This window comes from Macaca mulatta, chromosome 4 (assembly GCF_049350105.2).
Source record: "Macaca mulatta isolate MMU2019108-1 chromosome 4, T2T-MMU8v2.0, whole genome shotgun sequence".
NCBI lineage: Eukaryota > Metazoa > Chordata > Mammalia > Primates > Cercopithecidae > Macaca > Macaca mulatta.
This window is the reverse complement of record NC_133409.1, coordinates 127,489,671-127,515,245: the sequence shown is the minus strand read 5'-3', so window position 1 is coordinate 127,515,245 and position 25,575 is coordinate 127,489,671. Positions and strand designations below refer to the sequence as shown.

General features: G+C 37.5%; 1 non-coding gene and 1 pseudogene across 1 annotated transcript; both read left to right on the top strand.

The window, feature by feature from the left end:
* Nucleotides 1-931: 931 nt before the first annotated feature.
* Nucleotides 932-1,494, top strand: LOC714730 (GTPase KRas pseudogene; annotated as a pseudogene).
* A 15,113-nt stretch (nt 1,495-16,607) lies between these two features.
* LOC114677845 (U6 spliceosomal RNA) lies at nt 16,608-16,710 on the top strand. Its single transcript, XR_003729277.1, has one exon. It is a non-coding gene; the product is annotated as a U6 spliceosomal RNA (small nuclear RNA).
* The last annotated feature ends 8,865 nt before the right edge of the window (nt 16,711-25,575 follow it).

The following is a 25,575-nucleotide window of genomic DNA, read 5'->3' as shown; positions in this document are numbered from 1 at the left end:
GGGAGGCTGAGGCAGGAGAATTGCTTGAACCCAGGAGGCGAATGTTGCCATGAGCTGAGACCACGCCACTGCACTCCTACCTGGGCGACAGAGTGAGACTCCGTCTCAAAAAAAAAAAACAAAAGATGAGGAAGCTAAGTATCATAGTCACTAGTAAACTGTGGAGTAATTTCAAGATCTAGAGAAAAATTTTTAGCAGATAAGGATTTAAAGCAAACTAAACTTATTAGAAATAGGTACTGGACATTATTTATTGCCACATTTGAATATTCACTAGGAGAATACAATAGCATTAGACATATCAGGAATTTTACAAAGCATGATCAAAATTTGATTTGATGTAATGCACAGTAACATGTCAAAAATATCCGAAATATTGTTTATAACAGTGACCTAGTAAGGATGATTTTGACCCAAGTTACTGTTTGAAGAGAAAACTGGAGGAGACTATTTCTAGCAGAATATTCTTTATCCTCTGGAGGGGCCTTTCACATGCCAACAACCTGACAGATGATGAAGAATGCACCATGACAAAACTGACCTCAAACTTTCAATAAGATTCACAATGTTATTCTTTTTTGCAGATGCTTTTTAGCTACTACACTGCAATTTAGAAAACAATGACTCCAGGGAGAAGCATGGTCTACTATTTAGTGCATTGTGTAACATTAAGATCTACTGAAATTTGCTGGTTCTTTGAAATAAAATGAATCTTTAGAGCTTGACATTATCCTGCATCATAAATTGCTAAAGAACGGAATGAACTTTGAGTGTCTTACCTTGAGAATAAGTACATTCACTTAAAGTATATAAGACAAATACTGGCTTAGATGAAGCTCCACCCCTACTCCCGGCCCCCGCCTTTCGGACTGGGAGCTAGCCTGGCGCAGGCACTGAAGGCAGCGGCAGGGCCAGAGGCTCAGCGGCTCCCATGACTGAATATAAACTTGCGGTAGTTGGAGCTGGTGGCGTAAGCAAGAGTGCCTTGACGATACAGCTAATTCAGAATCATTTTGTGGACGAATATGAGCCAACAATAGAGGATTCCTACAGGAAGCAAGTAGTAATTGATGGAGAAACCTGTCTCTTGGATATTCTCGACACAGCAGGTCAAGAAGAGTACAATGCAGTGAGGGACCAGTACATGAGGACTGGGTGGCCGGGGGAGGGGTTCTTTGTTTATTTGCCATAAATAATATTAAATCATTTGAAGATATGCACAATTATAGAGAAGAAATAAAAAGATTTAAGGACTCTGAAGATGTGCCTTTGGTCGTAGTAGGAAATAAAATGTGATTTGCCTTCTAGAATAGTAGACACAAAACAGGCTCAGGACTTAGCAAGCAGTTAGGGGATTCCTTTTATTGAAACATCAGCAAAGACAAGACAGAGTGTTAATGATGCCTTCCATACATTAGTTTGAGAAATAAAGAAAAGATGAACAAAGATGATAAGAAGAAAAAGAAGTCAAAGACAAAGTGTGTAATTATGTAAATACAATTTGTACTTTTTTCTTAAGACATACTTAAGTAAAAGTGATTTTTATACATTACACTAAATTATTAGCATTGTTTTAGCATTACCTAATTGTTTTCCTGCTCCATGCAAACTGTTAGTTTTTACCTTAAATGCTTATTTTAAAATGACAGCACAAACTTTTTTTTCCTCTAAGTGCCAGTATTACCAGAGTTTTGGTTTTCAAACTAGCAATGCCTGCACAAAAGAAACTGAATACCTATGATTTCTGTCTTGGGTTTTTTGGTGCATGCAGTTGATTACTTCTTATTTTTCTTACCAATTGTGAACATCGGTGAGAAACAAAGTAATGAAGCTTTTGAATCATCCCTATTCTGTGTTTTATCCAGTCACATAAATGGATTAATTACTAATTATAATTTCAGTTGAGGCTTTATAATTGGTTTTCCTGAAACATTGAGGGAACACAAATTTATGGGCTTCCTGATGATCCTTCTTCTAGGCATCATGTCCTGTAGTTTGTCAGCCCTGGTGAATGTAAAGTTACACTGTTCACAAAAGTTTTGTCCCCCTTACCACTGCTATTAGTCATGGTCACTCTCCCAAAAATATTATATTTTTTCTATAAAAAGAAAAAAATGGAAAAAATTACAAGGCAATGGAAACTATTATAAGGCCATTTCCTTTTCACATTAGATAAATTACTGTAAAGACTCCTAATAGCATTTCCTGTTAAGGCAGACCCAGTATGAAACTGGAATTATAGCAACCATTTTGGGGCTATATTTATATGGCACTAAATTTTTATAAGAATTGAAAGAATTTTAACAGGTACAAAAAATTATCATAGGAATTAAATGTAGTCTCCCTGTGTCAGATTGCTCTTTCATAGTATAACTTTAAATCTTTTATTCAACTTCAGTCTTTGGAGATAGTTTTAATTCTGCTTGTGATATTAAAGATTGTTTGGGCCAGTCATAGCTTAGTAGGTGCTGAAGAGACCAAGGTTGCAAAGCCAGGCCCTGTGTGGATATTTGAGCTTCATAGAGAGTTTCACAGCATGGACTGTGTCCCCACGGTCATCCAGTGTTGTCATGCATTGGTTGGTCAAAATGGGGAAGGATTAGGACAGTTTGGATAGCTCAACAAGATACATTCTCGTTCTGTGGTGGTCCTGCTGACAAACCAAGAGCACCGCTTTTGTTTTTAGAAAACAAACTCTTTCTTAAAAATTACTTTTAAATATTAACCCAAAAGTTGAGATTTTGGGGTGGTGGCGTGCCAAGACATTATTATTTTTTAAACAATGAAGTGAAAAAGCTTTAAAATCTCTAGGTTTGGCTAGTCTCTTAACAATGGTCAAATTAACATTTCATAAACACTTTTCAAGTCTGATCCATATTTAAGATTACTGCTTTAAAAATAAATATTAGCCGGGCGTGGTGGCTCAAGCCTGTAATCCCAGCACTTTGGGAGGCCGAGACGGGCGGATCACGAGGTCAGGAGTTCGAGACCATCCTGGCTAACACGGTGAAACCCCGTCTCTACTAAAAAATACAAAAAACTAGCCGGGCGAGGTGGCGGGCGCCTGTAGTCCCGGCTACTCGGGAGGCTGAGGCAGGAGAATGGCGTAAAAACCCGGGAGGCGGAGCTTGCAGTGAGCTGAGATCCGGCCACTGCACTCCAGCCTGGGCGACACAGCGAGACTCCGTCTCAAAAAAAATAAAATAAAATAAAATAAAAAATAAAAATAAAAATAAAAATAAATATTAATAAAAACAATGCTTTTAATACACTTAAAATGTTACTTGTTTTAAAATACATGAAGTGAGATGGTGTGGTGAGATGAAAATATCACTGGACTAGAAGGAAGGTGACTTAGGTTCTAGATATGTGTCTTTTAGGACTCTGATTTAGAGGAAATCACTTACTATCCTTTTCTTCATGTTAAAAGAAGTCATCTCTGCCGGGCGCGGTGGCTCACGCCTGTAATCCCAGCACTTTGGGAGGCTGAGGTGGGCGGATCACGAGGTCAGGAGATCGAGACCATCCTGGCTAACACGGTGAAACCCCATCTCTACTAAAAATACAAAATATTAGCCAGGCGTGGTGGTGGGTGCCTGTAGTGCCAGCTACTCGGGAGGCTGAGGCAGGAGAATAGCGTGAACCCGGGAGGCGGAGCTTGCAGTGAGCCGAGATTGTGCCACTGCACTGCAGCCTGGGCGAGAGCAAAACTCTGTCTCAAAAAAAAAAAAAAGTCATCTCAAACTCTTCGCTTTTTTACAACTATATGATTTATATTCCGTTTACATAGGATACGCTTATTTGTCAAGCTCAGCACAATCTGTAACTTTTTAACCTATGTTACCATCTTCAGTGCCAATCTTGGGCAAAATTGTGCAAGAGGTAAAGTTTATATTTGAATATCCATTCTCATTTTAGGACTCTCCTTCCATATTAGTGTCATCTTGCCTGCCTGCCTTCCACATGCCCCATGACTTGATGCAATTTTAATGCTTCTAATTCTCCTAACCATAACCTTTACTGCTTCTGTGGATATCGCCGTGAAGGTTTCCCATAAAATCACATCAAAATCCCCTGCATCTTATTTCCTCAGGTCTCAGAAGAATCTGGCAGATATCATAATGGGATTTGACCTAGTAGCTAATTTTCAGGTGGTGGCTGATCCTTTGAACACCTCTCTGCTGCCCAATTCATTAGTGACAGTAGGAATTTTCAAACCTGGTACGAACAGACAGAACCCTATCCAGTGGAAGGAGATTTTAATAACGATAGTGCTGAAAGAATTTCTTAGGTAATCTACAAGTAGGACTACCCCTGGTAACAGTAATACATTCCAATGTTTTAATAACGAGAAATCTTACAATGAAAAATACTTTAATATTTAATTCATAAAGCTTACTTTTTGTTTGTTTGTTTTTGTTTGTTTTTTGGCGGGGTCAGAGTCTCACTCTGTCACCCAGGCTGGAACACAGTGGTGTCATCTTGTCTCACTATAACCTCCATCTCCCAGCTTCAAGCGATTCTCGTGTCTCAGCCTCCCGAGTGGCTGGGATTATAGGCATGTGCCGCCATGCTCAGCTAATTTTTGTATTTTTAGTAGAGATGGGGTTTCACCCTATTGGCCAGGCTGGTCTGAAATTCCTGACCTCAAGTGATTCGCCCGTCTCAGCCTCGTAAAGCTTACTGTTTATTTCTTTAGAGGTAAAAACTATCTTAAGATTTCTGTTTGTCAAAAAGTCATGATTTCTTGATAATTATGTAGTAATGTTTTTTATAAACAAGCAGTTACTTTAAGGCTGAATTTATATTTAATAACTTCTGTGTTAGTACTGGATAGCATGAATTCTGCATTGAGCAATTGAATAGCATACTACTGATATCTGTCTGTCAAAAAATGAAAACTTCTTTCTAAAGATACTCACATGAGTTCTTGAAGAATAGTCATAGCTAGACTAAGATTTGTGTTTTAGTTTAATAGTTTGAAGTGCCTGTTTGGGATAATGATAGGTAATTTAGATGAATTTAGGGGAAAAAAAAGTTATCTGCAGAAATGTTGAGGGCCCATCCCCACCCCCCAAATAGAGCTAACTGGGTTACAATGTTTTATCCAGAAGTTTCCAATTCCACTGTCCTGTATTTTCATGTTGAAAATACTTTTGCATTTTTTTCTTTGAGTGCCAATTTCTTACTAGTACTATTGCTTAATTAACATGTTTACCTGGAATGTATTTTGTGGAAACTGAAACATGCACATTTTGTACATCGTGCTTGCTTTTGTGGGACATATGCAGTGTGATCCAGTTGTTTTCCATCATTTGGTTGCACTGACCTAGGAATGTTGGTCATATCAAACATTAAGAATGACCACTCTTTTAATTGAAATTAATTTTTAAATTTTAAATGGTTATAGGAGCATGTGCTGTGAAGTGGTCTGAAATTTGCAATATTTTTGTCATGAACCATACAGCTCCTAATTATTATAATGTAATAAAATAGTTACAGTAAAAAAGAACAACAGAATTTTGATTCAGTAGTTCTGGGATGTGACCAAAATTTCTGCATTTCTCACATTCTTCTACGTGATAATGATAATACTGTTGCAAGGGGTCCAGCTACACATGTTGAGGAGCAAAACTATATAGTTACTCACATGACATATCAAAGATTACACCACGTACAATGCACAAACACACGTGCACGCACGCGCGCGTGCGCGCACACACACACACGTTTATTCCTGAGGAATTATTACCTGTATGAAGTACATAATTCGTTTGTCCTTGTAACTTCACACAGATTATTTTCTTTTTTCCTCTAATATAATAATCTTTCTCTTTCTTATCAACTAATACATTCCTGCCCCCAACACACTTTGTGCAATTTCATTTAAATAATAAACACTGAATCATAATTCTCTGAGGCGGGAATTGGGTTCTCATTATTATCCACATTACTGAGATATTTTTGTTTAATGAATATGAGATGCTGCCCACAGGGGTCTTCCAATCCAGTTGGAGAGACAAAAATAATTGTCATGATATACTATGAAGATTAGAAACAGAACCATAGAAACTCTTAAAATTGTATTCCTAAGATAATAGTTTTACACATATGGAATTTAATGGTTTCAAGTTCATAGACCTATGTTAAAAACCCCAATGTCTTATCAAGAGAAAGGAGAAAGAAATGGGGGACAGTATGCTCTGTTAATGAAATAAGCCAAACTCTGTAAAATATTTAAAGAGGTTTAGTCTGAGCCAAATATGAGTGACCATGGCCTGGAAAAGAGTCTAAAGATGTCTTGAGAACATATGCCCTAGTCAATCAAGTTAAGCTTGGTTTTATACATTTTAGGTAGACAGAAGTTACAAGCTAAGACATAAGTTAATACATGTAAGGTATATGTTGGTTTGGCCCAGAAAGGCAGGACATCTCAAAGCCAAGGACTTACAGGTAATAAATGGATTCAAAAATTTTCTAATTAGCAATTGGTTGAAAGAATTAAGCTTAGGCCAGGTGCAATGGCTCATGCCTATAATCCCAACACTTTAGGAAGCTGAGACAGGTGGATCACCTGAGATCAGGAGTTTAAGACCAGTCTGGCCAACATGGTGAAACCCCATCTCTACCTTAAAAGTATATATATACACATATACATATATATATGTATATAAAAAACTAAAAATTAGCCAGACGAGGTGGTGGGCACCTGTAACCTCAGCTACTTGGGAGGCTGAGGTAAGAAAATCTCTTGAATCGGAGGTAGGAGTTTAGAGTGAGCTGAGATCATGCCATTGTACTCCAACTTGGGCAACAGAGCACTCCTTCTCAAATAAATAAATAAATAAATAAAAAAGAATTAAGCTTTGCCTAAAGAGTTGAATCAGCAGAAAGAAATGCTTGAATTAAGATAAGAAGGGTTATGGAAGCCAATGTTCTTGTTATGTAGATGAAGCCTCTGAATAGAAAGCTTCAGAGAGAATAAATGGTACATGTCTCTTTTGGGACAGTAAAAGGTGTCAAACTCTTAGTTAAATCTCTCCTGGATCTGGAAAAGACCTAGAAAGGGAAGGAGATTCTCTACAGGATGCAAATTTTCCCCACAAGGGACAACTTTGCAAGTCCATTTCAAAATATGTCAAAGAAATACATTTTAGGGTAGAACACTTCGATTTTCTTCAGGGTCTTCTCTCTGTCATGTGATGCTATACCAGAGACAGGTTGGAATTTGACACTTTAATGTTACAAAGAGTGTTTTGTCAATCTTATGACAAATCTATTTTAATGTTAATGCTGATTGGTTAAACTGGGGGTATATGTTAGGGAATGGGTATAATGGAGCATATCCAACCCCCTTCCTGTCATAACCTGAACTAGGTCTTCAGGTTCCTTTAGTCAAAGGTTGGGAGTCCTTTCAGTTGGTTAAGGGGCTTAGAATTTTATTTTTGGTTTATATGTCCAAATATAATAGACTGTCATGGGAGTCAGAATGACAGTGGTGAAAGGGCAGAACTCCACTTGTTTACTGTGAAAGAGAGGAGAGAGAGAATCAACAATACACAAAAGACAATAGTGGACATTATCCATGGTCCATCTGTTTGTGTAGGGTGAGCAATGAAGAATATATGGAAATTAGCATGACGAAAATGAAGGTGCAGTGCTAGAAGTATCCGCGGGAAAGTGGATAGGCCTGAAAATGAAGAAGCCTGAATGCAATGTTTAGTCACTGGGCATGAGAGGAGAGTGAGCAGGATATTAATGTTTCTGAGTAAGACAAGTGCCATAACAGAAATGTATTTAAGAATTTATATCTTAAAAAAACAAAATTTAAATAGAATATTGTGTTAATCAGATTTAAATATAGCATGATCTGCTCACAAAATTATTCCTTCAATATGTGTCATAAAATATTTGAAAAAGAAAATATTCTATGTGACATGTTGATTTACCTTTCCTATTATTGTAACTGCAGAACCAACCTATAGTGGGCCTACTCTGTTGATATGATAATGTCAAGTTATCTTGTAGGTATAACAGAGCCTAAACTGGAAGTTATGTAACCCCATCACATGCAATAGAAAAAGATTTGACTTCTAACAAGACTCAGAACCAAGGATTCCTCCCTACAGAACCAAAAAGGCTGGGACATGATCAGAACTTAAATACTGGAACCCTTTCAAAGGTGAGGGATCTTTTGGCCCAGAAGATTCAGAATGTATTAGTTCATTCTCACATTGCCATAAAGAACTACCTGAGACTGGATAATTTATTTTAAAAAGAGGTTTGATTGACTCATGGTTCTACAGGCTGTACAGGAAGCATTGCAGGAGAGGCCTCAGGAAACTCACAATGATGGTGGAAAGTGAAGAGGAAGGTGTCATGTCTTACATGGCTGGAGCAGGAGGAAGAGAGAGAAGGGGGTGGCTCTACAAACTAAACAACCAGATCTCGTGAGAACTCACTCACTATCATGAGAACAGCAAGGGGGACGTTTGCCCCATGATCAAACCACCTCCCACCAGACCCCTCCTCCAACATTGAGGATCACATGAGATTTGGGCAGGGACACAAATTCAAACCATATAACAGGGCTAAAATCCACCCTAGCATACCTTATTCAAATGGTCAAATCAGACCTTGACAAGCCAACATTCCCAAATTCTTCCCCTTGCGCTCTGACCCTTTAAAACTTGCCCCAGACCCCAAATTGGGTAGACAGATTTGAGCTGCGTCTCTTGTCTCCTTGCCGGCTGGCCTTACAATAAAGCCTTTCTTTTCTCAAAAGCCAGTGCCATCGTATTGGCTTCTATGCGTGTCAGGCAGTGAGCCCATTTTCTGGTAAGATTGTATTAAATGACCTAGCTGCAGTTATCCAAAATTCATGATTTAAAAAGAAACAAAATTCGATCTTTATTATTTTTTTCACGTGTAGAACTAGTTTTTAATTTCAAAATGCTTCAGGGAAGGGTGTGAATGTTAGTGCTTTTAGGATATTAAAGCAAGTCTAGACTCAGTACCTTTTATAAAAATATATACAAAATAAGAAGTGGTTTTACTAGAAGACAATAAAACACTTTCAGGATGATTTACAATTACTCATTCCCATTCCTGGTATATTTCACACAGAATAGGGATATGGTGTTATTTCCATTGGGTAAACATATTATAGTGTGAAATAAATATCCACAATCAGAACAATCTATGTTCCTTAGAGTATCCTTATTTTGTGACTTCAAAAAGTTTGTAGAATACATTTGATAGTCACGCTGAAACGAGAAGACATCTAAGATATCAATTAAGGAAAAACAAAACTAGAAAATAGTTGAAGCTTGGCTGAGCGTGGTGGCTCACGCTTGCAATCTCAGCACCTCGGGAGGTGGAGGCAGGGGTATCACCTGAGGCCAGGAGTTCAAAACCAGTCTGGCCAACATGGCAAAACCACGTCTCTACTAAAAGTTAACCAGGCATGGTGGTGTGTGCCTGTAATCCCAGCTACTCAGGAGGCTGAGGTGTGAGAATCACTTGAACCTGAGAAGCCGAGGTTGCAATTAGCTGAAATGGCACCACTGCCCTCCAGCCTGGGGAACAGAGCAAAGCTCTGTCTCAAAAAAATACTACTAATAATACAAATAAATAAACTAGAAAATAGTTGAAGCTTTTTCCAATGATTCATCTTTCTTTCAGTTTGAATACTTTCTCTTGATCAGGAGTCTCAGGTTCCTTTTGTATGCATACTGATTCCTATAAATTTGGAACCAGAAAACTAAGTAACTGGAAGTTAAAGATATTGTAATAGGGCCGGGCGCGGTGGCTCAAGCCTGTAATCCCAGCACTTTGGGAGGCCGAGACGGGAGGATCACGAGGTCGGGAGATCGAGACCATCCTGGCTAACATGGTGAAACCCCGTCTCTACTAAAAAATACAAAAAAAAAAAAAACTAGCCGGGCGAGGTGGCGGGCACCTGTAGTCCCAGCTACTGGGGAGGCTGAGGCAGGAGAATGGCAGGAACCCGGGGGGCGGAGCTTGCAGTGAGCTGAGATCCGGCCACTGCACTCCAGCCTGGGCGGCAGACCGAGACTCCGTCTCAAAAAAAAAAAAAAAAAAGATATTGTAATATAAAAAATAAAATTACATTGATTCTGCTATACATATTTTATTCTACTTTTGGGTGAAAATCCCAAACATTTTTGCCTGCTGTATACAATTATAAATCCTCTCACAATATTAATTTCATCAAAATTAATCTTCAAAATGTGCTTATTATAGTGTAAAACTTACTGTGAGCACACAAGAATGATATTTTTAGTCCCTAAATTATACCACAGTTTGTTAAATTATTAACACAAAGGCAGTATGTAAATAAAGCAACTTGGCTAAATTCAAATTTCATTATCGCTAAAAATGCAGCAGTATTTATGTCTTCCACATTAAGGGAAAGCCAGCTCTTCAACTGAAAAATTTATGTATGAAAACTTTCTTCTCCGAGTAAAAGTTGGGTAATAAAATATGTTTACTTCCAGGATTTCCAAATGCTTTACATAGCAATTGGTGTTGAATATGCCTTCTTCTTGGTGTATAACCCTTCTGATTTATGCCACATAACACACTTATTAGTTATGCAAAAGTCAGTGACATGAATCATGTTAAGAACACAAAAAAATTATTGTTTTTTTGTGGATAGTATGTCCTTACTTTGATTTATGAGAAAAGTAGTACAGAGTTAAGAATTTAAATGGTTTAAATATCTTTGAATATTTAAAAGGAAATATCAAAATGTTAGCATATATACTTGTAATTTTTATTTTTAAAATTAACCCTTAAACCACTAAGGATTTAGACTTAATCAATTGTGTGTTGATTTAATGTAGAATCAGTTAACAATAGAGTTTAAGAATTGAATCCAGGCCGGGCCCGGAGGCTCACGCCTGTAATCCCAGCACTTCCGAGGCTGAGGCGGGTGGATCACCTGAGGTCGGGAGTTTGAGACCAGCCTGACCAACATGGAGAAACCCTGTCTCTACCAAAAATAAAAAATTAACCAGGTGTGGTGGCACATCCCTGTAATCCCAGCTACTTGGGAGGCTGAGGCAGGAGAATCACTTGAACCCAGGAGGCGGAGGTTGCAGTGAGCCGAGATCGCGCGGTTGCACTCCAGCCTGGGCAACAAGAGCGAAACTCTGCCAAGCCAAAAACAAAACAAAACAAACAAACAAACAAACAAACAAACAAACAAAAAACCGAAGAAGAAGAATTAAGTCCATTAGGATTTGGGAGAATTTGCTTAAAAAAAAAAAATTGAGTCCAATCATAGAACCATTACTTATTAGCTGGGTTAAGTTTCTTAACCTCTTTAAACCATAGCATTCTCAATTCTAAAATACTGTTATTAAAAATAACCATCCAACAATACTAAAATTTGTATGAAACCACAGAAGACTTGGAATAGCCAAAGTAACCTGAGGGAAGAAAAAAAAAATACTGGAGATACTATACTACCTGATTTTAAAATTACTATAAAGCTATAGTAATCAAAATAGCATCATAGTGGTATAAAAACAGATACATAGAATAATGGAACAAACAGAGTGTCAGAAATAAACCCACACGTTTACGGTCAAATGATTTTTTGGCAGAGGTTCTGAGAGTACACAATGGAGAAAGAACAGTCAGTTTAAAAGTAGTATTGAGAAAACCAGATATCCATATGCAGAAGAATGAAACTGAACTCCCATCTCACACCACGTACAAAAATCAACTCAAAATTGATTAAAGACTAAATTTAAGACCTGATGTGGTAAAACCATTGGAAGAAAACAACCAATTTATGACACTGTTTTGGACAATGATCTTTTGAATATAACCCAAATGGCACAGGTAACAAAAACAGAAGTAGACAAATGGGATCATATCAAACTAAGAAGCTCTTACACACCAAAGGAAACAATCAACAAGGTGAAGAGACAACCTACACAGTGGGAGAAAATATTTGCAAATCATAAATTTCATAAGGGGTTAATGCCCCAAATCTATAAGGAACTAAAACAACTCAATAGCAGGACAACAAAGAACCCAATTAAAAAATCTGCAAAGGACTTGAAGAAACATTTATTATAAGAAGACATATAAGTGGCCAACAGATATGTGAAAAGTCACTCAACGTTACTAATTATCAGAGCAATGCAAATTAAAATCACAATGAGATATAACCTCATACCTGTTAGAGTGGCTATTACCAAAAAGACAAAAGTAAGTGTTGGCAAGGATATTGAGAAAGAGATACCTTTGTGCACTTCATGGAAACGTAAATTACTATAGCTATTACATAGAACGGTACGGAGGTTCAAAAAAAAAAAAAAAAAGCTACAAATAGCACTATCATATGATCCAGCAATCCCACTACTGGACATATATCCAAAGGAAATGAAATCAGTATGTCAAAGAGATATCTGTACTCCATATTTACTGAGACACTATTCACAATAAACAAGGAACGGTATCCGCCTAAGTGTCCATCAATAGATAAATGGATGAAGAAAATGTGGTACATATACACAATGGAATTGTTTTCAGTATTAAAAAGAGGATTATTTGCCACAACATGGATGAACCTGGAGGATGTTATGCTACCAGAAAAAAAAGCCAGGCACATAAAGATGAATACTGCATGATCTCCCTCATCTGTGAAATCTAAAAAAGTTGATTCATACAAATAAGAGTAGAATGGTAGTTACTAGAGGCTAAGAGTTGGGAGGGTGGAGGAATAGGGAGATGTTGATCAAAGAATATAAAGTTGGCCGGTCATGGTGGCTCACACCTGTAATCCCAGCACTTTGGGAGGCTGAGGCGGGAATATCACGAGGTCAAGAGATCGAGACCATCCTGGCCAACATGGTGAAACCCTGTCTCTATTTAAAAAACAAAACAAAACAAAACAAAAAAAATTAGCTGGCCGTGGTGGTGCACACCCGTAGTCCCAGCGACTCAAGAGGCTGAGGCAGGAAAATAGCTTGAACGTGGGAGGCGGAAGTTGCAGTGAGCTGTGAGATCACTCCGCTGCACTACAGCGTGGGCGACAGAGGGACACTCTGTCTCAAAAAAAAAAAAAAAAAAAAAAAAAAAAAAAAAAAAGATATAAAGTTTCAGTTAGACAAAAAGAATGAGTTTTCCAGATCTACTGCATAGCATAGTGATCATAGTTCATAATATATATTACATTTCAAATATATATGTTAAGTATTCATGTCGCTGAAAGAATATATTTTGAAAGTTCTGACTACAAGAAAATAAGTATATTAATGTATATTAATTAGCTCCATATAATCATTCCACAATTTATACATATATGTAAACATCACATTGTATCCAATAAGTACATACAATTATTGTCAATTTAAAATTTACACAAAAAATCTTTAAAACAGAAATAGAAGAATTGGCTAAATTGGATAAAATAAAATATATTACTAAAATAAAAGTAACGCAATTTTTGTTATTTGAAGATTAAATGGCATTTTCCATTTTAAGTGTTTAGCACAATGTCAATCACAAAGTAACAACTCAATAATTAACAACACAGATTTTTGTTTTTATTCCATTATTGTTAATATTATTTTAAAGTTAAAGAGAAAGAGTTCCACAAATTTTTTTCAAAAATCTTCAAATACATATCAATGAAGCATTAAGTTATTGGGCACAAGTTTTTGTTTTTTAATTTAACCATTATAATATCTCTTGAATTACCATATTCTTTCTATCTGCAGTGGTACATTTCACCACATCTTAACCCTTGAATATTATGATAGTTATTTAGTTGGATGCTGGCTTTACAAACAACGAGCTCACTCTCTACATAACTACCAAAATGATGTTTTTAAAGAAGAATAAGAGTCCAGACATAATTTTGTAGAGTAATTTTACCCTGCTCTTATCTGCTAAGTACAACTATAATCTCTCGGGGGAGAAAACACAAAATGAAGTCAAACAGTAACTCTAAAAATTAGAAATACATAGGTACACTGGTTAGGAACCCTGGGAGTGGAAAAGCAACATAAGGACAGGGCATCTTACTATCCTTCATCCCCCAAAAATGTAACCCTGGCCAATGCCTAGGAGGTTCATTCTCTCTTGGATCACATATGAGTTCTCTCAGCAATACCAGGCAAGTCCAGTACCACTGGCAAAGAGGGTTGATCTGCATCCACACTAAGAATAAACAGCCAGAGGAAGCATTGTCCTTCCCTGAAATGCTAGAGACTACCCTCCCTCACTGAGAGTAGCCAAGTGAACTAGTCAAAACAAGCTGCCATACCTGGAACATGACCTTTTACTTATAGACAGGAAAAGCTTTTTCCTTACCTTGAGACACTAGGTGATGCAGCATGGGGCAACCCCTCCTGCCCCATTGAGAAGGACCAGCAAAGACCAGGGAGAGTTTCAGCCTCACTAAATAAATCAAGCAGACCAAAACAGCAAGGCGAAACTCTAAAAATGAAACTATCTTTGAAACCACAGCCAAAAAAAAAAAAAAAGTGCTGTGGAACTGCATGTTACAACTATACAGGGAGCTGCTTACTATAATAAAATATTTAAATAGGGCCTAGAATCTTCTAATATAATATCAAAAATGTTCAGGACATAATAAAAAAAGAAAAAAAATCTCAACACAGCAAGAACCAGGAATATTATAACTTGAATGAGATAAGTAATTTAATGTCGCTAACACTTAGTGAATCAAATGCTGGAATTATATGGCAAGAATTCTAAAGCAGTCATCAAAAACTTTTCTAGAAGCAATTACAAATTTCCTTGCAATAGCAAAAAAAGACTTTCTAATCTCAGCAAAGAAATAGAGGTTATGAAAAAGAACCAAATGTAAATAATAGAACTGAAAGATATGATAATAAAAATCTAAAAAACTTGCTGGATAGGTTCAGTGGTAGGTCATAGATAACAGAGGATAGGATCAGTTAACTTTAAAACAATCAACAGAACATATACAGTTTTCACAACAGAGAGGGAAAAGAGAGAGTGCAACAGAGAGTGTGCACAGAGAGGATGTAAAAATAGAAGAAATAAAACTGCCCTTACTTACAGATGTCATGATTGTCTTCGTAGAAAACCCATGGCATCTATAAAAATGCTTCTAGAATGAATACGTGAGTTCAGCATGATTGCAAAATACAAGATCAATACACAAAAATCAGTCACTTTACTGTATAATACCAATGAACTTCGGTAGACCAAAATTAAAAACATAATACTATTTATAATCAGTCTAATGAAAATGAAGTACTTACTGAGGTATATACTTACTGAAACCTGTACAGAGTCTATATGTGGAAACTTATTAAATGCTGTTGAAAGAAATCAAAGGAAACCTAAACAAATATAGAAACATAACATGTTCATAGATTTGAAAATTCAACATTGAAAAAAATGTGAATTCTCCCCAGACTGTTCTATGGGTTCAATGACAATTACTATCAATATTCCAGTAAGAATTTTTTTTTTTTTTTTTTTTTTTGAGACAGAGTCTTGATCTATCGCCCAGGCTAGAGTGCAGTGGCACGATATGGCTCAATGCAACCTCCATCTCCTGAGTTTAAGCTATTCTCCTGCCTCAACCTCCTGAGTAGCTAGGATTACAGGTGCCTAGCTAATTTTTGTATTTTTAGTAGAGACGGGGTTTTACCATATTGGCCAGGCTGGTCTTGAACTCCTAACCTCATGATACACCCACCTCGGCCTCCCAAAGTGCTGGGATTACAAGCATGAGCCACCGCGCCCGGCCCCCAGTAAGAATTTTTACAGGCATAGACAAGCTCATTATACAATATACACAGAAAAAAACACAGCTCTAGAATAACTTTTTAGAAAATCTTTGTACAGAAAAATAAAACAGAAGAAATTACTCTATTTGATATAAAATCTTATTATAAAGTGACTGTAAACAAGGCACCATGATACTGACAGAGGGATTATAGATTAGTGGAACAAAATAGAGAACCCAGAAATACACCTACATAAATATACTTAACTAATTTTTGACAAAGATGCAAAAGCAATTCCAAGGAGGAAATATACCCTTTTCAACAAATGGTATTGAAGCAACTGGACATCCATAGGCAAGAAAATAAGCCTTGACCTAAATCTCAAGCCTTATACAAAAATTTATTCAAAATCAATCATAGATGTTAGTATAAAAGTATAAAACTTTTAGAAAAAAATATAGGAGACAGTCTTTAAAGTATAAAGCTAGTGAAGAGTTGTTAGACTTCACATTAAGAGATGATCCATAAAAGGCAAAATTGATAACATGGACCCCACCAAAATTAAAAAGTTTTGCTTTGTGAGAGCTTGTGTGAAGAGGATGAAAAGACAATCTACACAATGGAAGAAAATACAAACCACATGTCTGAAAAAGGGCAGCTATTTAGAAGACAGAAAGAATTCTCAAAACTCAACGATGAAAAACAATTTAATTAGAAAATGGGCACAAAACATGAATAGACACTTCACTTAAGAGTGTGTACACATGACATATATGCACATGAAAAGATATGCAATGTCATCAGCCATTAGCAAAATGCAAAGTTAAACCACAGTGAGTGCTTGCTTCAGTAGCACATATGCTAAAATACTATGTAACAGAGATTAGTATAACTCCTGCACAAGGATAAAACACAAAGTCATAAACTGTCCCATATTTTGCATTCCTTTTCTAATGTTTACAGATAGGAAAACTGAGGCTCCAATAAGCAAAGTGACTTTCCCAACTAAGAGTCATTTCAGCTTTAAACTATGTCCAATTCCTCTTCCTCTTAACAAACAAAAACCACAATGAGGTATCACTGAGTATCTATCAGAAGAGGTATAATTAAGGCCAGGCGCAGTGGCTCACGCCCATAATCCCAGCACTTTGGGAGGCTGAGGCAGGTGGATAACCTGAGGTCAGGAGTTCGAGACCAGCTTGCCCAACATGGTGAAACCCTGTCTCTACTAAAAATATAAAAATTAGCCAGGCATGGTGGCAAGTGCCTGTAATCCCAGCTACTCAGGAGGCTGAGGAAGGAGAATTGCTTGAACCCGGGAGGTGGAGGTTGCAGTGAGCTGAGCTCATGCCACTGCACTCCAGCCTGGGCGACAGAGGGAGACTGTGTCTCAAAAAAAAAAAAAAAAAAAAAAAAAGAATAGATATAATTAAAATACTGGAACGATGTGTGACTATATACTATTTAATTCTTTGTCTTCTTTTTTTTTTTTTTTTTTTTTTGAGATGGAGCCTTTCTCTGTCGCCCAGGCTAAAGACTCTCCTAAAATGGAAACTAATTTTCAGTCTGTTGGACAAACTACTAGTATGATTTGATATTTACAGATATTTTTACCACGCACTAGTAATAGAATAAACTAATACTTTCAGAATTTAGTGGTTGTTTAGCACTTAATGTATGAAGATAACATTGTACCAAATTATGCATTATTCATTGAGGAAAAAGAAGTCAACCAATATCCAATACATTTAAAATGTTTCATACTCTGAAATAATCCAATATGTTACATTTTGAATGTGGAAACTGTCAAAATACTGTTTCAAGCTGTTTCTTTTATCTTAGATTGATTTTACTCATTTTTATGCTCTGAATATTTTGTTTTCAATATACTAAAAAAGGATAGTACACTTTTATTGTTCATTTTAATCATGTGTATGTCTATGTCATGAGCTTGATCTAAAAGACATTTTAAGAACTACTAGAAGATGTTACAAAGTAATTTGAACATCACTGAAATTTATTTCTACTTTTGATATCAAAGGCCCAATTGTAACTATTTCATTTTCTCTTAATATTTATGAGGCAACTGTGGACAAATTTCAGTTCTTCACACACAATAGTAAAAAGATTTAGATAAAAGTTTTCGTTTTTCTCCATGGTTATTTGTTCATTAAATTTTTGCTAGTAGATTTTACTTTTTAGAGCAGTTTTAGATTTGAAGAAAAATGAAATAGAAAGTACAGAGTCTCCATGTACCCCCTGATTTCTCCCCTCATACGTAGTTTCCCCTATTATTAACGTTTAGTATTAGTGTAGTACATTTGGTACAATTGATGGGCTAATATTCATAGTAGTTACTAATCAAAATCCATAATTTATATTAGAGTTCACTCTGTGTTGTAAACTTACGGGTTTTGGTAGATGTATGACACATATTCACCGTTACAGTATTATACAGAACAGTTTCATTGCCCAGAAAATCCTCTGTACTTCACCTGTTAATCTCTCCTTTCCTTCCACTGCAGTCCTTAGAAACTATTGATCTTTTTACTGCCTCCAGAGTTTTGTCATTCCACAATGTCATATAGTTGGAATTGTATAGTATGTAGCCTCTTCAGATCGATTGCCTTTTTTTTTTTTTTTTTTTTTTTTTATGTTTTTTGAGACGAAGTTTCATTCTTGTTGCCCAGGCTGGAGCACAATGGTGTGGTCTCGGCTCACTGCAACCTCCGCCTCCCAGGTTCAAGTGATTCTCCTGCCTCAGCCTCCCAAGAACTAAGATTCCAGGCACCCACCACCACGCCCAGTCTAATTTTTGTATTTTTTGTAGAGATGGTGTTTCACCATGTTGGCCAGGTTGGTCTCAAACTCCTGACCTCAGCTTATCTGCCTGCCTTGGCCTCCCAAAGTGCTGGGATTACAGGCATGAGACATGGCACCCTGCAGATTGACTACTTTCAATTACTGATTTGTTTATATGGTTTCTCAATGTCTTTCGATGGCTTGATAGCTCATTGACATGTATCACTAAATAATATTTCATTATATGGATATACCACAGTTTGTTTATCCATTCTTTGTGTCTTTGTGTCTTTCACAAAGCATAGACTTTTCATTTTCATGAAGTTCATCTTATAATTTTTCCTTTAATTGATGATACTTTCAGTGTTGTACTTACAAAGTCATCTCCAAATCAAGATCCTCTATCTGTTCTCCTATATTGTTGCCTAGAAGTTTTATAGTTTTGCATTTTATTTTTAGGTCTATGATTCATTTTGAGTTAATTTTTGTGAAAAGTATAGGATTTGTGTCTAGATTTATTCTTCTGTATAAGGATGTCCAATTGTTTAACCATCATTTGTTGAAAAGATTATCCTTTTTCTGTTGAATTATCTATGATTTTTCATCAAAGATCGACTGACTATAATTGCATGGGTCTATTAATGGTCTCTCTATTCCGTGACTCTATTTACCTATTTTTTCACTAATACCACACTGACTTGAATACTGTAGCTTTATAATAAGTCTTGAAGTCTGGTTGTGTTAGTCCTTTCACTGTTCTTCAATGTTGTGTTGTCTATTCTAAGTCCTCTCCCCCTTCATATAAACTTCAGAATGAGTCTGTGGGATCCAAAAAATAACTTGTTGTGATTTGTTCATTTGATTTTTGGTATGATTAACCCCTTAGATTTTATTCTTTTTTTAATCTTCAATTTTAAAACTATCACTATATAAAGATCCAAATTATTTTCTCCAATACAGGATTAATCTTAAACTTTAAGAAGTTTATTGTATATATTGAGGTTTTGAACATCAGTTAAACATACTGCCTAATGATTTATTTTGTTTTGAACATCAATTAAACATACTGCCTAATGATTTATTTTCTATTACCTGCAGCCTAAAATAAAGAATGATGTTTTCTCTCTCTTTTTTTTTTAATAAATCAGTATTGAAATTGGAACTGTATTGAAAAGAATTCACAAAGAAGCAAACAACAACAAAACATCTTCACAGTAGGAAATAGTAATATAGCAGAGATGGAAGCAGACTAAAAATTCTTGAAGTTTTTTTCTTTGCTTTTGTTTTTTGTTTTAAGATGGAGTCTCATTCTGTCACCAGGCTGGAGTGCCTTGTTTTGAGACGGAGTCTCATTCTGTTGCCAGGCTGGAGTGCAATGGTGTGATCTTGCTCCTGCTCACTGCAACCTCCATCATCCAGGTTCAGATGATTCTCCTGCGTCAGCCTCCCAAGTAGCTGGTATTACAGGCTCCCGCCACCATGCCCAGCTAATTTTTGTATTTTTAGTAGAGACAGGGTTTCACCATGTTGGCCAGGCTGGTCTCAAACTCCTAACCTCGTGATCCACCCATCTCAGCCTCCCAAAGCGCTAGGATTACAGGAGTGAACCACCACACCAGGTCAATCCTTAAAAGTTTTATGATTTATTTGAATTTGATTTATTTTTATAGACACTGATTAATTTATATACAAATTTTAAAACATGTTATTAACAGGACATAAAACCCAGACTAGAAAGTGAAACTAGAAGCATTCACATTAATTCATCATTTCAGTTAATTAGGTACCCATCCACTGTGGTGTCAAGTTAATTATGCGAAGGCCTACAAAAATATTTATGGGGTTGTAAAATGTTAGAAGACTAATAAATTTAATATATCTATAAATTTCTGGCATAGTATATATCTTTTAAGACTATAGAAAATATTTACTCGGTGCATATGTTTTGTGCTTGGGTTTGTATTCAGTCTTAAATCAGTTATTGTAGTAAAAGTCACCTTTACAAAAAAGTTTCAAGTCACTTATTCTAAGCAAATTTTATACAGCAAACTGTCAATATTTTGCAGCCTTTGTATTGCCTGGGGAGTTCATGTGCAAAACATTTTACCTATATTGGAAATCATATTTCGATCAATGCATTTGTGAAATACATACTTACTGATTTTTTTTTAGGTTGACAAAAGTAATAATTTATACTGACTACAAGCTCAGGGCCCTTTCCTTCCATTACCTTATCTTATTCTCCTAACATCCACATGCAGTGGGTGGTACAGATGGTGTTGTACCTACCTCATCCATGAAGAAATACAAGAAGAATCATAAAGAAATTGCCCAAGTTTACACTAACTAGTAGTTATCAGAATTTAACCAAAGTAAATGTGATTCCAAGTAGAATGTTCTTCTACAACACCATATCCAGAGATGAAGAAAGAATAAAGAAGGGCTGGGCACGGCAGCTCACACCTGTAATCCCAGCACTTTGGGAGACCAAGGTGTGTGGATTACCTGAGGTCAGAAGTTCAAGACCAGCCTGGGCAACATGGTGAAAGCCTGTCTCTACTAAAAATACAAAATTAGCTGGGTGTGGTGGTGCGTGCCTGTAGTCCTAGCTACTTGGGAGGCTGAAGCAGGAGAATCACTTGAATCCAGGAGGCAGTGAGCTGAGATCACGCCATTGCACTCCAGCCTGGGCAACAAGAGTGAAACTCCATCTCAATAAATGAATGAATGAATGAATGAATGAATGAATGAATGAATGAATAAATAAATAAATAAATAAATAAATAAATAATAAAACTCTAGGCTGGGCACAATGGCTCACACCTGTAATCCTAGCACTTTGGGAGGCCAAGGCAAGTGGATTGCTTGAGTCAGGAGTTGAAGACCAACCTGACAAACACAGTGAAACCCTGTTTCTACTAAAAATTAAAAAAAAAAAAAAAATAGCTGGGCATGGTGACAGGCACCTGTAATCCCAGCTACTCAGGAGGCTGAGGCATGAGAATTGCTTGAACCCAGGAGGCTGAGGTTGCAGATCATGCTACTGCACTCCAGCCTGGGTAACAGAGCAAGATGCTGTCTAAAAAAAAAAAAAAACTAGAAAACTCTGCAAGCTAACTTTGAAGGCAGAAAGTATTTTACAATTTTTCCTTCTCTTTAATGCAGAGAAGTGCTAGCATATATTGGACAATGTATTTACTATTACTCTTAATTTATATATCTATATATACACACTTAAATAGGCTACAAATAACATCAGAATTAATTGATATTCTTGATATGGTTTGGGTCTGTGTCCATGCCCAAATGTCATGTTGAATTATAATAGCCAGTGTTGGAGGTAAGGCTTGGTATAAGGTGATTAGATCCTGGGGTGGATTTCTCATGAATGGTTTAGCATCATCCCTTTGGTGCTATTCTCATGATAGTGAGTGAGTTCTCAGGAGATCTGGCCATTTAATAGTTTGTAGCATTTCCCACCTCGCTCTCTTTTGCTCTTGCTCCTGCTCCAGCCATGTGAAGTGCCTGCTCCCCTTTCACCTTCTGCCATAATTGTAAGTTTCCTGAGGCCTCCCCAGAAGCCAAGGAGATGCCAGCACTATGCTTTCTGTACAGCCTGCAGAACTGTGAGCCAATTAAACCTCTTTTCTTTATTAATTACCCTGTCCCAGGTGTCTCTTATAGCAATGTGAGATGGTACCAATATAACTCTCTTTACTTCTCTACATAAGTCCACAGGGGAAAAAATACTTTCCTTCTCTCAGGTGGGTTCAAAAAGATAATATTCTGCATTGCAGGTAACCAGATATACTTTTTTGTGAATATTTATTTATACTTGTGACATTCTTTATAGGAGATTTGCCATTGTTGTATGATCAGCTAGGCATTCATGTTCAAGTATAATGTTATTGGAAGCCCTCAGGGTACATGCCATTGGAAAAACATCAACCTGGGTTGCAGTGTGTATTAGTCTGTTCTCACACTGCTAATAAAGACATACCTGGGACTGGGTAATTTATAAAGAAAAAGAAGTTTAATGGACTCACAGTTTCACATGGCTGGAGAGGTCTCACAATCATGGCAGAAAGTGAGGAGGAGAAAAGTCATGTCTTACATGGCAGCAGGCAAGAGAGAGTGAGAACCAAGCAAAAGAGGAAACCCCTTGATATGATTTGGTTGTGTCCCCACTGAAATCTCAACTTGAATTACATCTCCTAGAATTCCCACGTGTTGTGGGACGGACCCAGGGGTAGGTAATTGAATCATGGAGACTAGTCTTTCCTGTGCTATTCTTATGATAGTGAATAAGTCTCACAAGATCTGATGAGTTTATCAGGACTTTCCATTTTTGCTTCTTCCTCATTTTCTCTTGCCACCACCATGTAAGAAGTGCCTTTCACCTTCTGCGATGATTATGAGACCTCTCCAGCCATGTGGAACTGTAAGTTAAATTAAACCTCCTTTTCTTCCCAGTCTTGGGTATGTCTTCATCAGCAGTGTAAAAACAGACTAATACAGTAAATTGGTACCAGTAGAGTGGTGTGTTGCTGAAAAGATACCCAAAAATGTGGATGCAACTTTGGAATTGGATAACAGACTGAGGTTGGAACAGTTTGGAGGGCAGAAGAAGACAGGAAAATGTGGGAAATTTGGAAGCTCCTAGAGATTTGTTGAATGACTTTGACAGAATGCTGATAGTGATATGAAAATAAGGTCCAGGCTGAGGTGGTCTCAGATGGAGATGAGGAATTTGTTGGGAACTGGAGCAAAGGTGACTCTTGTTATGTTTTATCAGAGACTGGTGGCATTTTGCCCCTGCCCTGGAAATTTGGTACCTTGAACTTGACAGCAATGATTTAGGGTACCTGGTGGAAGAAATTTCTAAGTAGCAAAGCATTCAAGAGGTGACTTGGGTACTGTTAAAGGCATTTAGTTTTGTAAGGGAAGCAAAGCATAAAAGTTTGGAACATTTGCAGCCTGACTATGTGATGGGAAAGAAAAACCCATCTTTTGGGGAGAAATTCAAGTGAGCTGTAGAAATTTGCATAAGTAGCAAGGAGCCTAATGTTAATCTCCAAGACCATGGGGAAAATGTAACCAGGCCATGTCAGAGACCTTCATGGCAGCCCCTCCCATCACAGGCCTGGAGACCCAGGAGGAAAAAGTGGTTTTGTGGGCCCAGCCCAGGGTCCCCATGCTGTGTGCAGCCTAGGGATTTGGTGCCCTGTGTCCCAGCTGCTCCAGCCATGGTAGAAAGGGGCCAACATAGAGCTTGGGCTGTGGCTTCAGAGGGTGGAAGCCCCAAGCCTTGGCAGCTTCCACGTGGGGTTGAGCCTGCAGGTGCACAGAAGTTAAGAATTGAGGTTTCGGAACCTCTGCCTAGATTTCAGAAGATGTGTGGAAACGCCTGGATGCCCAGGCAAAAATTTACTGCAGTGGCAGGGCCCTCGTAGAGAACCTCTGCTAGCGCAGTATGGATGGGAAATGTGGGATCAGAGCCCCCTCAGAGAGTCCCTACTGGAGCACTGCCTAGTGGAGCTGTGAGAAGAGAGTCACCATTCTCCAGACCCCAGAATGGTAGATCCACCAACAGCTTGCACCATGCACCTGGAAAAGCTGTAGACAATTAATACCAGCCTATTAAGGCAGTCAGGAGGGAGGCTGTACCATACAAAACCACAGAGACAGAGCTGCCCAAGACCATGGGAACCCACCTCTTGCATCAGTGTGACCTGGATGTGAGACCTAGAGTCAAAGGAAATCATTTTGGAGTTTTAAAATTTGACTGCCCCACTGGATTTCAGACTTGCATGGGCCCTCTGACCACTTTGTTTTGGCCAATTTCTCCCATTTGGAATGGCTGTATTTACCCAATACATGTACCCCCATCATATCTAGAGAGTAACCCGTTTGCTTTTGATTTTACAGGCTCATAGGTGGAAGAGACTTGCCTTGTCTCAGATGAGACTTTGGACTGTGGACTTTGAGTTAATGCTGAAATGAGTTAAAGACTTTGGGGGACTGTGGCAAAGGCATGATTGATTTTAAAATGTGAGGAGATAAGATTTGGAGGGGCAGGGGTGGAATTATATGGTTTGGTTGTGTCCCTACCAAAACCTCAATTTAAATTATATCTCCCAGAATTCCTGAGTGTTGTGGGAGGGATTTAGGAGGAGGTAACTGAATCATCGGGACTGGTCTTTCCCATGCCAATCTTGCAATAGTGAATAAGTCTCACAAGATCTGATGGGTTTGTCAGGGGTTTTCACTTTTGCTTCTTCCTCATTTTCTCTTGCCGCCGCCATGCAAGATGTGCCTTTCACCCTCTGCCATGATTATTAGACCACCCCAGCCATGTGGAGTTGTAAGTCAAATTAAACCTCCTTTTCTTCCCAGTCTCAGGTATGTCTTTATCAGCAGCATAAAAATGTACTAAGATATTCCTTATAAAACTATCAAATCTCATGAGACTTATTGACCACTGGGAGAACAGTACAGAGGAAACCACCCTCATGATTCAATTATCTTCCATCAGGTCCTTCCCACAACACATAGGAATTATGGGAGCTACAATTCAAGATGAGATTTGGGTGGGGACACAGCCAAACCATATCAGAGAAATATGCTGCAATGTCACAGGGGTCCTGTAATCATGTTGAGTCAACACCTTTAGTAAAAAATTCTCACATTATTAAGGAGATGGCACTATATATACATAAAAGCTTCTGAAAAGTCAAATTATTGAATTTTTACCTATCTATTTCATATCAAACAGCATTTTATCATGTGCCTAATTTAGAATAATATGTTGAATCCCTAAATGTTCCATGTAATCAGATTTCCCCTGGAATTAATACCTTGAAATCTATTTTTTTAAGATGTTACATAGTGTTCTATCAGTGCTAGTACCTAACCTGTCAATTGTTATCCAATCAGGTGTATAATAAATTTCTTCTGTATGCCATATTTCATCAGGGTTCTGCTAGATCATCATACCTTTTTG